This window comes from Plecotus auritus (assembly GCF_963455305.1).
Source record: "Plecotus auritus genome assembly, chromosome: 3".
Taxonomy (NCBI): Eukaryota; Metazoa; Chordata; class Mammalia; order Chiroptera; family Vespertilionidae; genus Plecotus; species Plecotus auritus.
The window spans coordinates 13,879,534-13,893,945 of NC_137772.1; the positions used below are offsets into that span (position 1 = coordinate 13,879,534).

The 14,412-nt window shown below is 46.0% G+C and overlaps 1 protein-coding gene across 1 annotated transcript in view; it reads right to left on the bottom strand.

Annotated features, from left to right (window-relative positions):
* Window positions 1-14,412, bottom strand: part of ZDHHC2 (zDHHC palmitoyltransferase 2) — a 60,955-nt gene that overhangs the window by 46,048 nt on the left and 495 nt on the right. The gene's annotated exons all lie outside the window — the stretch shown is intronic.

The following is a 14,412-nucleotide window of genomic DNA, read 5'->3' on the forward strand; positions in this document are numbered from 1 at the left end:
AACAAACTAGACCAGTGGTCAGCAAACTCATTAGTCAACAGAGCCAAATATCAACAGTACAACGATTGAAATTTCTTTTGAGAGCCGAAGACAGACTTCTGTGCATGGGCCACAAAGTTTCAATCGCACTGTACGTGCGCGCCTGCACGTGGTATTTTGTGGAAGAGCCACACTCAAGGGGCTGAAGAGCTGCATGTGGCCCGCGAGCCGCAGTTTGCCGACCACTGAACTATACTGATCTGAACTCCATACTAGAAATGACCAGACAGCCATGAGAAATGGTAGACGAACGAGTGCAGACCTTTTCCTGAAGAACGCCGCGATGTAACATCAAAGGCAGAAATGAACTGTAGTAAAGTCAGGCAACATAAGCCGGGGTACAGGCAGTCTCTTACCAGAGGGGGTTATATTGTAAATCAGAAGACGCCTGAATCAGTAAGCCAAATTAATTTGGAGTCTTTTATTATTACGCTAGAACTAGTGGGCTCAGAGTGTCTCTGTCAAATTCTGAGCCCCAAATAGAGGAAGTCTTTCCTATTTATACTTTTTTCAGTCCTTTGTCTTCCAAATTTGGAATGAGACTTCCGGACCTTCTGAGAAAGAAGTCCTGTGTGCTGGGAAGGGGCCGTGAGACCACATCTCAAGGCCTGGCCTGGCGCCAGCACTGACAACTCTGTCTGGGACATAGTTTATGGCCTCTCTGGAATGGGAGTGGTCTTAATTTCCCTATTATTTAAGCAAGCAAACGTTTACAGAAGCCAGAATAGCCGGGTTAAAATTTTAAACAGCAGTTTTTACCCAAGATGGAGGTTACTATGCTTCAAGGGGAGGGTCCAAAAGGTTAATGGCATGTAACACGCCATTTGTTATCAGGTGACCAGGCCTCAGTATTATCTAGCCATCAAAAGTTTTCCTAATACGTAATTATAAATGAACAGTATTACCAGACTCTGTTACTTTGTGTTAAGGAAAGCCTTTGGAGCTTGCAACAATGCAGCTCACTTTCTTCCCACCACAGTGGACAGGGGCTGCCCTCATTCTCTCCACCTACCTGCTGGGCTAAGAGAACTGGCACTCACCCCACCCCAAGTCTTCAGGGCTGACCCAACTGTCATGTTATTTATTTATTTATTTAATACGTATTTTTATTGATTTAAGAGAGCGACAGGGAGAGATAGAAACATCAATGATGAGAGAGAATCATTGATCGGCTGCCTCCTGCACGTCCCCTACTGGGGATTGAGACCCAAACCCGGGGTCTAATATGCCCTTGACAGGAAGTGAACCCAGAACCCTTCAGTCCACTGAGCCAAACCGGCTAGGGCAAGAAAGAACATTCTTGAGGTTGGTCCTGCCCAGACACACTCCTAAGGTACATCCCCGGCTTGCCTAAATGGGCAATAAAGAGAGATGGGACATACACCTGTCCTCGAATGGTCACTTATCATTCTGACCATTATCAAACTCTTCCAAGTCAGAAGTATTTTTTCTCTGTCTCCACATTTCTTTAGCAGGTCGACCAAATCGTTGTCCTAAATATCTAAGAAGCTCTTCTCTAAAGAATCAGACGGTGTCAAATCGAACTTATCCAACTGAAGGCTGAAAACACACCTACTGAGTGTTTGCACTTCATCAACGGGGACGTGCAGGTCTTTCAATCCATGAGCTTCGAAGGGGAAATGAAGACTCTGTCTCCTGATGTGGCTCCGACACTCTCACTGCCGCTTCCCCTTGGCAAAGAGAACGGCATTCCGGAGCCACCGACTGCTGGGCGGTGCAATTAAATAAGGCAACCTGACCTCGGGGCGGGTCCCTTGCTCTCAGCGTCCTCATTTCAGAGCTTACTCAACCGGATCCGAGGACCCCTGTCTCCAGGTAAAACAGCAGAGACTCCCGGTGCCAGCGGCGTGCACATGTCCGTGAGGTGCGCTTACCTGCCTGTGAGGCAGGGCTGTGTGGCCCTCTCTGCCCCACGGAGAGGGCTGGGCTCCACCAAGTCCCTGCCATGCCTGGATCTCTTCATCTCCAAGCCCCTTCGTTCCCAATTCCAGATGCCCTTGGGCCTGAGGGGCAAAGACTGTGCAAGTCTGTGGGGGACGCCACTCCCTCAGCAAACCTCTCTCCCTGGCTCCCGCTGAGCGCTTGTCCACGGTTGGAAAGGGGTGCATGGGGACTTTAGATCCTGAACACATTTCCCTCATTAATCAGAACCAAATTGTTAGAATTGGAGGGGTCTTCATGATGATCTTGCCCAATGTAACTCCACATCTTTCTTATATGTGTACGTACATATTTATGTATCGCTAGCAAGCAAAATCCCACTGTATTGTGGTTATTTCAGCATTTAAGAATATATCAGATCAGATGGAAACAGCTTTTGTTGTGTGTTTTTTACTCGTCCTCAGATCAATCTCTTATTATCTGGTATACTCAGAACTATCACAGAGGACAACGCCCAGAGTGCTTCTGTTCACCACTGAACATCAGCTGTCTGATTTGTTACTCCCCCCAAAAACGAGTGCTTCTCATTCACTCCTCCAAGGAAACAGACTTCCTTCTAACACCACCTCCCCGGGTTAGCAGCTTCGTGCCGAGTACTCTATGACCAGAGTGACACAAGAGAGCACACATAACACGTTAAAAAAACTAAACCAGTGTTTCTAGGTCTGTGTAAATTATTTGACCATTACACCGTACTCCAGGAACTGCGTAAAGCTGTAATTCCAGCCTTTGTGCTTACGATGCTCATCAGCATGAGTGTTACAGTGGCACTCGTGAAGGGATAAGCGAAAAGACTGAAAGCAACATCAGCACCAGCGATCGTTACTGCAGGATAGCACTGGGTGGCAGCAGCTATTAACTCCCGCAAGGGGATGCTGGAGCTATTCCTGGCTCGCCCTGCCGGCACTGGGGCACCGGGCAGCACCACTTCCTCTGACAGCCTGGCTGTGGGATATTCCCGGGTACACTGCTCAGGCACACAATCTTCCTTTGATCTCAGCCTGACTACAGTACGCCTTTCCCTCCTAACTTGCAGCCAGTCCTTCCCTGGCCCTGTGCTGCGTTACCGCCAGCAGCTAGCGGACGAGCTGACCGTCATCGTGTGTACATTCAGTTGCAGCTAAAGCAAATCTGATAACAGCATAAACTGGGGGCCTGGAGGTGAGAGCTTTGCACCACCCCTGCCCTGCGGTAAGGCACAGTCTGTTACAGGAGCGCAACACTACACAGACGTCACCTAATTATGTGCTAGATGTATCCACGCGTGTCTGTGGGAAGCGTCAAGTCACTGTCGGGAACTGAACAAGTCAGTCATCCGGAAAGTGTTGGGGTGACTCTCTCCCTCTGCTCCCTGTGTGGGCCACACCTCATGTTTCCTGTCTGGGTCTCCCCCCAATTAAATGACCTTTGCTTTCTTTTCCTAAAACCACTTCACTTACCCTAGGTCTGCCAGCGATACAAATACCTTGTGATTCATTCCCGACTGGGTCGGGTCCCTGTGCTGCGGATAAGGACGGCTCAGGGTTAATACCACAGACCAGGGACGTCCCCCACCTCCACCCCCTCCACCAGCTCGCTTTCCCCAGTGTGTGCACCAGGTACATCTGCTGACATGTCACTCTTTAAATGGACAAGGTTCCCACAGCATTAGTGCTCTGGTGACTCAAAAACTGTTGTTGAGTTTTAGACTATGTACAGTAGGCTAGCAGCTCTTTTTTTTTTTTTAATTGGCTATTTGTTGTTGTTAATCCTCACCTGAGGATATTTTTCCATTGATTTTTAGAGAGTGGAAGGGAGAGGGAGAGACAGAGAAAAACACTGATGTGAGAGAGACACATCCATCGGTTGCCTCCTGCATGCACCCCAACCAGGGCCAGGGAACCTGCAACCAAGATACGTGCCCTTGACCGGAATCAAACCTGGGACCCTTCAGTCTGTGGGCTGGCACTCCATCCACTGAGCCAAACCAGCTAGGGCTTTGATTGGTTATACGTATATTAGGGCAAAATTTTTACATATTCTAAATTATTCTTTTAAACAGTCAAATGGCTTCTCTAATTAATTTTGTCACCTAAATCCTTACTTCAGATTATTGCATTTCAATGTCCTGAAAGAAAAAAAGGCCCTTGATGGTTTTCTGTGCGTGTATTACACATGGGCAGGGCTGCCATAACAACGCACCTCAGTGGGGGGCTTAAACAATGGACACCTATCTGCTCACAGCCCTGGAGGCTAGAAACCTAGAGCAGAATGTTAGCAGGGTTGCTTTCTTTTAAAACATCTCTTCCTGGCTGACCAAGCAGCTCCCCCTTCTCTTCGCTTTGTCCTCAATCTCTGTGTCTGTATCACATTGTATGAGATCAGGGTTCATCCTAATTTTAACTTAATCACCTTTTTAAAGGCTCCATCCCCAATACAGCCACATTCTGAGATGCTGAGGATCAGGGCTTCAACATATGAATGGGGGGGCGGGGGGGACACACACATACACAATTCAGCCTGCAATAATGTGAAACTATAAAAGCATTACAAACTTGTTGATCGCATCTGAGTGATCACAAAACATAAAGCTAAAATAGGTAAGTCTCTCCAAAGATTCATGTGCTTTGATGACTGAAGTGTCTACTTACGTTTCTTATTTGTTCTCCCGGCCCCTAAAGAGAATGTAAACTCCCAGCGTAGTTAATAAATATTTCTCAATGAATGAATCAGTGAAAAGAGTATTCATATATTACAGCCCTAACCAGTTTGGCTCAGTGGATAGAGCGTCGGCCTGTGGACTGAAGGGTCCCAGGTTCGATTCCAGTCAAGGGCATGTACCTTAGTTGCGGGCACATCCCCAGTAGGGGGTGTGCAGGAGGCGGCTGATCATATATATATATATATATATATATATATATATATATATATATATATATATATGTTATAGGTGGTTGAAATGCATTCAATTCTTGGATTTTGTAATATCTTATAAAATGCAAGTTTTGAGGGGCTGATAATGAACCACTACTCTCTTACCCGCCCCCCCCCCCCCCCCCCCACAGGGACACACTGCTCTCAGTTCTGTGTATCTTACTTTTCAGTGTGGCCTAGTCCTGGAATCAGCTGCCTGTCATGTAAAATGTTCTATAAATAAACCCTCAATTAAGTCAAACTGGTGTCTGGTCTCCATCCTTCCCCATCAACTGGCCTCCCGGACGTGCCCGGATAATCACTAGTCACAGTTAAGCAGATAAACCCCTTTCGGCCGCTCTTCCTAAAACGCAGCCCATGTAGTTCCCTCCCAGTAATAAGCCTGGTCAGAGTCAGCCCCTGCAAGTTCTGTCCGACTTTCAGTTTGAGGCTCCTCATCGAAGTCCTTTACTTGCTCAGAAATGGTATCAGGTGCCTCTATTCGGCTCAACCTCGGCTGCTTGGAAGCGGGGGGATGGGTGTGTGTGTGTGTGTGTGTGTGTGTGTGTGTGTGTGTGTCCCACTGTGAGTTACACAAGCATTACAGAGCCTGCATTTCAAGTCACACTCTCTCACATCCCTACAAATCTGCTGAAACGTCACGCTTCAGATTCACCTACCTCTTTAAGTTGACTCTTGGGCCCCAAAAGGATCAGGGACACAATCCCGTCTGTTTTAAGTCACCTAATTCTAAACATAGCCTTCAAAGATGGTGAAAACCCTTTTTTAAAAAACATTTAAAAAAACACAGAAACCAAAACAAGACATTTAATTTTATCTATATATAAGAAAATAGATTAGCATGACAAAGTATTCCAACTCACCAAATTTCACTGAATTATGATCAAATAAAATCTATGAAGTTCTTGGAAACGATTGAGTTGCTTTTATAAGGATTTGTATATATAAAAGCCTAAGCAACCAAACAACTGGACTACCAGTCGCTATGATGCGCACTGACCACCAGGGGGCAGACGCTCAACACAGGAGCTGCCCCCTGGTGGTCAGGGCATTCCCACAGGGGGAGAGCCGCTCAGCTGACCGACAGGTGCCAGATGCAGGGCTCACGGCTGGCGAGCGCCGCTGCCGTGGTTCGTGCACCGGGCCTCTAGTTGTATTATAAGATGATCATGAAGATAAACTACATTGAAACTATTGTACGCTTTGTTCTTGTTTTGTATGTATATTTATTGATTTTGGAGAGGAAGGAAGAAGAAGAGAGAGCTAGAAACATCCATGATGAGAATCTTTGATCAGCTGCTTCCTGCACGCCCTCTACTGGGGATCAAGCCTGCAACCCAGGCATGTGCCCTGACCGGGAATCGAACTGTGACCTCTTGGTTCATAGGTTGGCGCTCAGCCATTGAGTCACACCAGCCATGCTATGGTACTCTTTGGATATTTGCTCTTTAGGACTTAAAGAAAAAGGTGTTTGATTATTGCTTGATATTTGTTTTGTGATGCACTCCCCTGGACTTCTGCAATGCTAGTGAAATAACACAACAAGGTCAAATTAACTGACATAGAGCAGGAATGCTTAATTTACACTCCACATGAGAGAAATTTCAGGAGACCATGGAGAAACACTGGCAAAGAACGAAAACCCAGCCATCTTCAGAAAAGCACTTGTCCCTCATCTGCGTCTTCACAATGTTATCAGCAACGTATCTAAAATGATCTACCGACAAGTATGCATTTCAGATGGGTGAGAAGTGCTAAGGTAAGAAATGCAGCATATTTTTTCTCATATAAAAATGGACTTTCATCACTTCTCGGGCTTTTGGCTGAGATCAAGTATAAACGGGGGTTTAGTAACATTTCAGGAACTAATATTTATGATTGAATTTAAAAGGCATCGTCAGATGAAAAGTGAAGTTGGGAAAACTGCTACACAAGTGTTTCACAATGTGACATCATCCTTAAAGGAAACACTGCAGGCAATCCTAGCTTGTCACTTTACTGCCGCCATATGCTCCTTAAGAAACCAGGTCATCCACCTCCTCCCTGCTGCCCTCCCTCTGTCCCCTGCCTGCTGATGCCACCCCTTTCCACTCTCAGTGTGTGACTGAGCTGACAACTAAGATATTACAATAAAATCACCCTTAAAGGAATTAGCAAAAATATTTCAACAATTTTCAAAAGGACTATTAAGAAAATTAATTCAACTATGTTATACTTTTGGTGTCAATTCTCTGTGATATACCTAAATGCTTCCATAAAATCACAGGATTCCACACAATATTAAAACTGTCTTTCCAGCCCTAGCCGGTTTGGCTCAGCGGACAGACCTTCGGACTTCGGACCGAAGGGTCCCGGTTTGATCCCCATCAAGGGCACGTACCTTGATTGCAGGCTCCTCCCTAGCCAGGCTCTGGTTGGGGCACATGCAGAAGGCAACCAATCGATGTGTCTCTCACATCGATGTTTCTCTCTGTCTTTCCCTCTCTCTTCCATTCTCCCCTGAAATCAATGGAAAAATATCCTCGGGTGAGGATTAACAAAAAACAATACAAAACAACAAAAAAACTGTCTTTCCAAATGCTCTTTGGAAAACTGGTTTCCCACCGGAGAGCATCAAGACTATGCCGTGTGCTAATCTCTCATTTTGCACTCGAGGCAACATAGTTTTTCTACCGCCATCAAACACAGCGTGGAGTCCCAGGAGCCCCATGAACGCTCCACTTCCTGGAGAAAAGAGGCTAAGAGGTGTGATGTAAGCCCAAAGTACATGAAATCATCAGTATAAATTATGAAACGTTAAGTCCTGGTTTCATTTTTCTGAGAAGAAAAACCACAAGTTTTCTAACAAGATGAAAAAGAAAAACAAATGAAACAAGCAAGAAAATATCAGTGGGGATCTCTCATTGAGAACTCATCCATCCTAATCTCTGGAACATATTGGTCTTTTTTTTTTTTTTTCCTCCCTGGCACTTTTTTCTACCACGGAAGCCAAAGAGATCAAACACCTGCTCTTGCAGAACCCTGTTGCCTGGGCCCTGGGCACAGCCTGGCTTAGTCAGCTAGGGGCCCCTGGAAGCATCTCCACCAGCCCCGGGGAGCAAGGGTGGCCTCAGGGCTCCCTGACCGCAGGTCATCAGGGCCTCAGCCCCGTCCAGCACCCAATGGCCACTCCTCCGGAACAATGTCAGCTCCACGTCACCCACCTTCTCTTGGCTTCTGCCCATTTTCTTTTTAAAAAAATATTTTTATTGATTTCAGACAGGAAGGGAGAGAGAAAAACATCAATGATGAGAGAGAATCATTGATCAGCTGCCTCCTGCACCCCCACACTGGGGATCGAGCCCATAACCCGGGCATGTGCCCTGACCTCCTGGTTCATAGGTCAACACTCAACCACTGAACCACACTGGCTGGGCCATTTTCTAAGCTAGTTCTCCAGTCTTCTTGGGGATCCACTGAGTTGTTTCAGGAGGTTCTCTGCACCCAGCTCAGTTGCACCCCCAAGTCCCCGGCCCTGAGCAGGGAGCAGAGTAAAAGTTGCCTGAGCACCAGGTAAGAAATGAGGAGCCCAAACCGCCACCTCGTTGGCAGCAGCGGCAAAAACTGCCGGTCACAACCTTAGGCTGAGAGATTGATCCGCGGTAAGATTAAGAACACAATTAGAAAGCCATTACCACAAAGGCTCGCCATCAGCTCTTGGGACCTGATGTATTGATTGTTGCTTGCTTGTTTACCTGGTCCAGCAACCGACTCCCAGGCCCCTAGGGGCGGGGTTTTTGTTTTCTACTTCTGCTTTCCTGCTCTGAAAGGTATTCCCCTCTCCTGGTGCCCAAGGCAGACAGAAGGTTTCAGGGTTTTTGTTTTTGATTTGGGGTGTGTGTGTGTGTGTGTGTGTGTGTGTGTGTTTTCTCTCCCCAGAGGCAATCTGTTTTCTTAGCTATTAGGAAAAGACCTCAATTCTGTTCCCTCTAAACATCTCTGTGGGCACAGGGTTCAGTAAAAGCTTCTGAGCCAGCCCTACCACAACCCTCTGAAGCTAACCTTTCTCTAACCCTGTGGAAACGCATCTTCCCTGGAGACGACTGATTACCTTGATTTAAGAAGCCACCCCTTCAGCTTCTGTTTAATTACCAGAAACACAGGTGCAAGTATTCCATTTAGTGTCACGGATGACAATCTTAGCAAGCATGTGAAAGCAAACATTTTTATAGCAAACCTTAGTTTAAATGGAGTTTTGACTGCTGGATCCTATTCACTCACCTATTAGCCTTATACAATTGCTTGTTTTCATATTGAAAATGGATTGAATAATCATTTAAAATCAAATGATGGAAGAAATCAAAGAGATTAATTAATTCAACATTTATTACGCACCTCTACGTGCTGAGCACGGTAACTGTTTGACATGTTATCTCTAATAGGATTTAATAGCAAATAATAATGCTGCATTATCCAATATATCAAAGGAAAAAAATTTTCTGACACTAAATGGAACCAAGATAGCATTAACCAGTCTTCTCTTCCTTTCCCAGGGACCATTTACATTAAAGTCAAATGGCAGCACCTATATGATATTAACCAATGTCACCCCAGTAAATTTAATAAAAAAATTAAATTAAAAAAGAATATGAAGCATATATTTTATACATTTGAACTTTAGACTTCAAGTATACTCACAGAACTTTTAAATCTTCAAAATATTAGATATCCAGAAAAGTCACAGAAGTAATATTCTTTGCATCATCATAGTCAACAAAAAATGTCTTAGTGTTTTACACATTAAATGTTTTACATGCATCGGTTTCCTATGATGTGCCCTCCACCCACCTCATTTAAGACTATTTTAATAATTATAGATAGTAATTTGTGTTCCTATGATCACCTGTCTGTTTTTTCTTTAAAAAGGTTTAATATTCTGCATAATTTTGTAAAGGATAGTTTACCAATACCAAGAACACACTGCTTTCCCTGTGTGGCTCACATTCATCTATCTATAACAGTGGTTCTCAACCTTCCTAATGCCGCAACCCTTTAATACAGTTCCTCATGTTGTGGTGACCCTCAACCATAAAATTATTTTCCTTGCTACTTCATAACTGTAATTTTGCTACTGTTATGAATCGTAATGTAAATATCTGTGTTTTCCGATGGTCTTAGGCGACCCTGCTAGCGGTTCTGAGGTTGAGAACCACTGATTTGTAATAAAAAAAGCGTAATATGCTAATTAGACCAGATGACCTTCGGGATGAAGCTGGGCTGCGAGGGAAGCCCGGGTCCCAGGTGCCAGAGGGAAGCCGTGACAGCAGCCAGGGGAAGGAAGGCCTACTGTTGCACAAATTTCGTGCACCGGGCCTCTAGTTTAATGATAAAAGGCAACTTAGAGCCCCCTTCAGTCTCCATCCTTGAGCTTGCTATGATCTTGTAGATCATAGCTTAACAGTATCCAAGAATGAGGTTTTATATATTTTATCCTTAAGGATATTTGCTTAAAATAAGGAAAACATGATTGTACATCTCCCAAATTGATCCCCAAGTATGCAGACTAGTTCTTAAACATCTTCAATAATCACTGCGGAATATAGGAATATAGGAATTCGCTGCAATCATCGGAGATGTTTATTAATAAGACTGCAAACTGTGAGTAAAAGCCCAATATTCTAATGAGCTAACTTCTAACGTACTCCAGGGTCAGCAATCTATTGCCCAAGGGCCAAGTCTGGCCTGCCAAGTATTTTTGTAATTAAAATTTTACTGGAACACACCCACACCTATTTGCTCAAGTACTGTCTAAGGCTGCTTTTCTGCTACAACAGCAGACAGTAACGAGGGGGATACCTTCTGAGAAATGCAATGTTAGGCCACTCTGTCATTGTGCAAACATCGGAAAGCATACCTACCCGAACCTAGAAGGTCTAGCCTGCTACACACCTGGGCTAGACGGCCTAGCCTACTCTCCTCGGCTGCAAGCCTGTACAGCGTGTTACTGTACACAACAACACGAGATTAAATCAAGCGCAAGAGAAAATGACGCATGGTTCAACAAGGGTGTACAGGTGCAGGTTGCTGGTACTACTCTTGAAACTTTTCTATAAATTTGAAAGTACAACAAAATAAAAAGATTAAAAATAGAGTTCAAACAAGTTTCAATGTTAGCCTTTTTTAAAAGGGGAAACTTCCGGTACCTTCTTCAACAAGCAACGTCAACGCAATGTCTCCCACAGTGGATTTGTAAGACATTTCAACCCTGACTAGGATGCCCACTGACCCAAGCCTGCCCGAGGCCGCAGACTACCTTGACTCCCTCTAATTCTGTAGCCTAAAGGACCAGCTTACACATTTTACCCTTTGAATTCATCTTACTTTATGGAAAATGAGCTAACTAATCATTAAAGGGACCAAAGGACTTTAAGACAAAAGAAGCTGGGGTTGAGAGAGTAGGGGGAGGGAGAGGGAAGGAAGGAGGGGGAGAAGTAATAGGAATAAAGGAGCCTAGTTAATTAACGAACCAGACAAACATGTTCAGAAGACCCCCAGCATTAACAGCCCTATTTTAGCTTTCCCTGGGAGAACAGGAAGGAAACTTACCCGAAACACTTGATCCTCATACAGTATTCGTACCTCCCGTGTGGTTTTTATATACACACATTTCAAGAAGGGCGATGAGCTTATTTTTATAACATGCGAACATTATGCTAACTGAAAAGGTGCCCAGAGGGCCACATACATCCATGTTGTTAAATATAGAAACTAACTGTAATGAGAATCATTATCTCCGGTTTCCAAGGATACCAGGATAAGCACTACTCCTAAACTGCAGTTCCCTCAGCAAAGGGCACACAGTAATTTAGACTCAGGGTCATCCCCAGCTGAGCGCAGATGGAGGAGGAGGAGCAGGCAAATCGCCCTGATTGTTCTATTCTGTTACCTAGGCCAGTTCCCAGCCCCCAACGCCCCCTCTCTGGTCCCAACCACCGCTGGTGTTTAACAGGTGAAATATGGAAGACCTGATTATGAATAGCGACTCCAGGAGAAAGAGAATCCACAAAGGCCCAGGTAATCTGAGATGTGATTAACGTGGGGGTGGGGGTGGGTGGGCAGGGAAGGCTGGCATTCCCACTTGCTTTGTTTGTGAAGAGGAGAGAAGGCTGGTTTTGTGTGTCTGTCACACGGATTGCCATCTTCCCTGTGCTTGCAGTACAGCCAAGGTCAACTTCCCACTCAACCATCGCTACCCAAGCTTTTAGAACGCACCACTCCCAAGCTGCCACCATCTCCAGAATCAAATTCATGTTCCACGTGTTCTGTCTTCCGGAGTCTGGGATCTAGACCTCTCATACAATTACTTCCTATTTGTTTCTACAGCAATGAAAACATAAAAACTACTTTCTGACAACCTCAGAGATACTGCCTCTGAATCATTTATTGGTTCAGTCAAACCCATTTATTGATTGCTTTCAGCGTGACAGGCATTGTACCAGGCCAGGCAGGCAGAGAAGGGGTCCAAGACTTCACTTTGGATCATCGGGGATCAATAACCACCCGTGTCACTGAGGCAGCTTAAAAAGACGCATGCTCCCTCTCGGTCAAATGTTCGCCTACTAAAACAGTGATGTGGATGTCAGGGATGCTTCAGGTTTATCTTAAACATAAAGAACGTATTCAGAGTGGGGCAAAAGTAGGTTTACAGTTGTTTGTATGAAAAAAGACACGCAGGTTATGAAAACAGTAACACAAGAATAAACTCTGTTCCGAATACTCACCACTTAAACCTACTTTTGCCCACCCTGTATATAAAAAATATCCCGCAGCCCAGCTGGCCCATGAGGGTGGACCTATGAACCAGGAGGTGATGGTATGATTCCAGGTCAGGACACATGCCTGGGTTTCAGGCTCAATCCCCAGTAGGGGGTGTGCAGGAGGCAGCCAATCACTGATTCTCCCTCATCATTGATGTTTCTCTCTCTCTCCCTCTCCCTTCCTCTCTGAAATCAATAACAATATATATATTTATAAATACCCAGATATAATAGCCATTTCCCACTTAGTTCCACCCCATCACCTGCCTACTCACTGCAGGAAGACCTCCAAGTCGCACCTCAGCCAAGGGCGGGGCCAGCTGTAAGGGAAGGAAAGCGCCCCCAAGCCATCACACACTTCCTCCTGATGGACAGGAGACAGCGTCTGGGCCTAAGCCTCTTAGCTTAATAGGCTAATACAGGAGAGCAAGCTGCCTGTTTGGATCATCGACGCCTCCCGGTACGTCCCTCTTCTGCAGTTACATCAATTGAAACAGCTGCTTTTAAGAGGGTGAAGGAATGAAATACCACAAAGGTCCCAACTGTTACGTAACATACACAGTATGTCTGCAGAAGGCACGCTGTTTTAATATCCAGTTAATACAGAACTCAGACATGCTTCTGAAAACTTTCTTCGACACATTTTAGATGACGGTAATCCACAGTGAGAGGCGCTGCCTTCCTGATTTCCGCACAACCTGACCCTTTGTGAAAAACAGACTCACTTTTTGATACTGAAGTAGCATTTCTCAATTCAATACCCAGAGGTGCAATGTCACCCTTTAAAGCTACATGGAACTGGAAGTCGGTCCCAGTTCTCTTAAAAGTTATGTCGGTAATTGTTTTTTGTGTATTACTCTGACACCTCCTATTTCTCCCGAGGGGAAACATTTTGAGATGAGATGGCTTCTTGAGACAAGGCTGAATCTTGACACTTGGAAAACGCTTATGCTGAGAAGGTTCCACCACACAGGCCACTACGGAACCTTTCCCCTGGCCCCCCTAAGGCCAGTCCGCGCTCCCCGGGCAGAAACATCCACGTTTTCTCAGGTGTGACACCCAACACAAGAAGCATTCACAAGTCACAGCCCAAATCAGCTTTCACAGAGCCTCTGACCGCAGGGGCCTGCTTGCCACACCAAGGGCCGTGACTGTTCCCCAGCTGGCACAACCAACTTACTTATTTTGAAATCTTCAGCGTTGAGAGCACCTTACCCAACAGTTCCGGAGCCTAACCTCGGACTGGAGCCCCTGGGCTTTTGGATGACAACACTCGGGTGCCCACCTCTTTTCTCCTGCGTCTGGAACATCCTGATGGTGCATCTATCTCAGAAAACACTTTCTGGTAGCTCCCCTCCCCCCCACCTCCTGGTAACTAGCGTGCCCAACTGCTAACCCTCAAACTATAAGGCAGCAGAACCGGCCCCGAGCGCTGTTGGAACATTTTAAGAAGTGGATGAAGGGCCACCAGCAGGCACCGCGGTGACACCGAGGCCCAGCCAGCGCCCCCGCTCAGCTCAGGTGCGGCTCTGACCCCGGGCCCAGCGTGGAGCCCGCAGCCTCCAGCGCCACCTCCCAGCCTCACCTGGACGGAGGCTGCTGGCGGCGGCGGGGCCCGGGGTCCCCCGGTACCGTCCCGCCCAGGTGGGTGGGAGGTGTGGCCGCGGCCGCAGGGGGTAGCGGAAGGCGAAGGGGTTTCCGG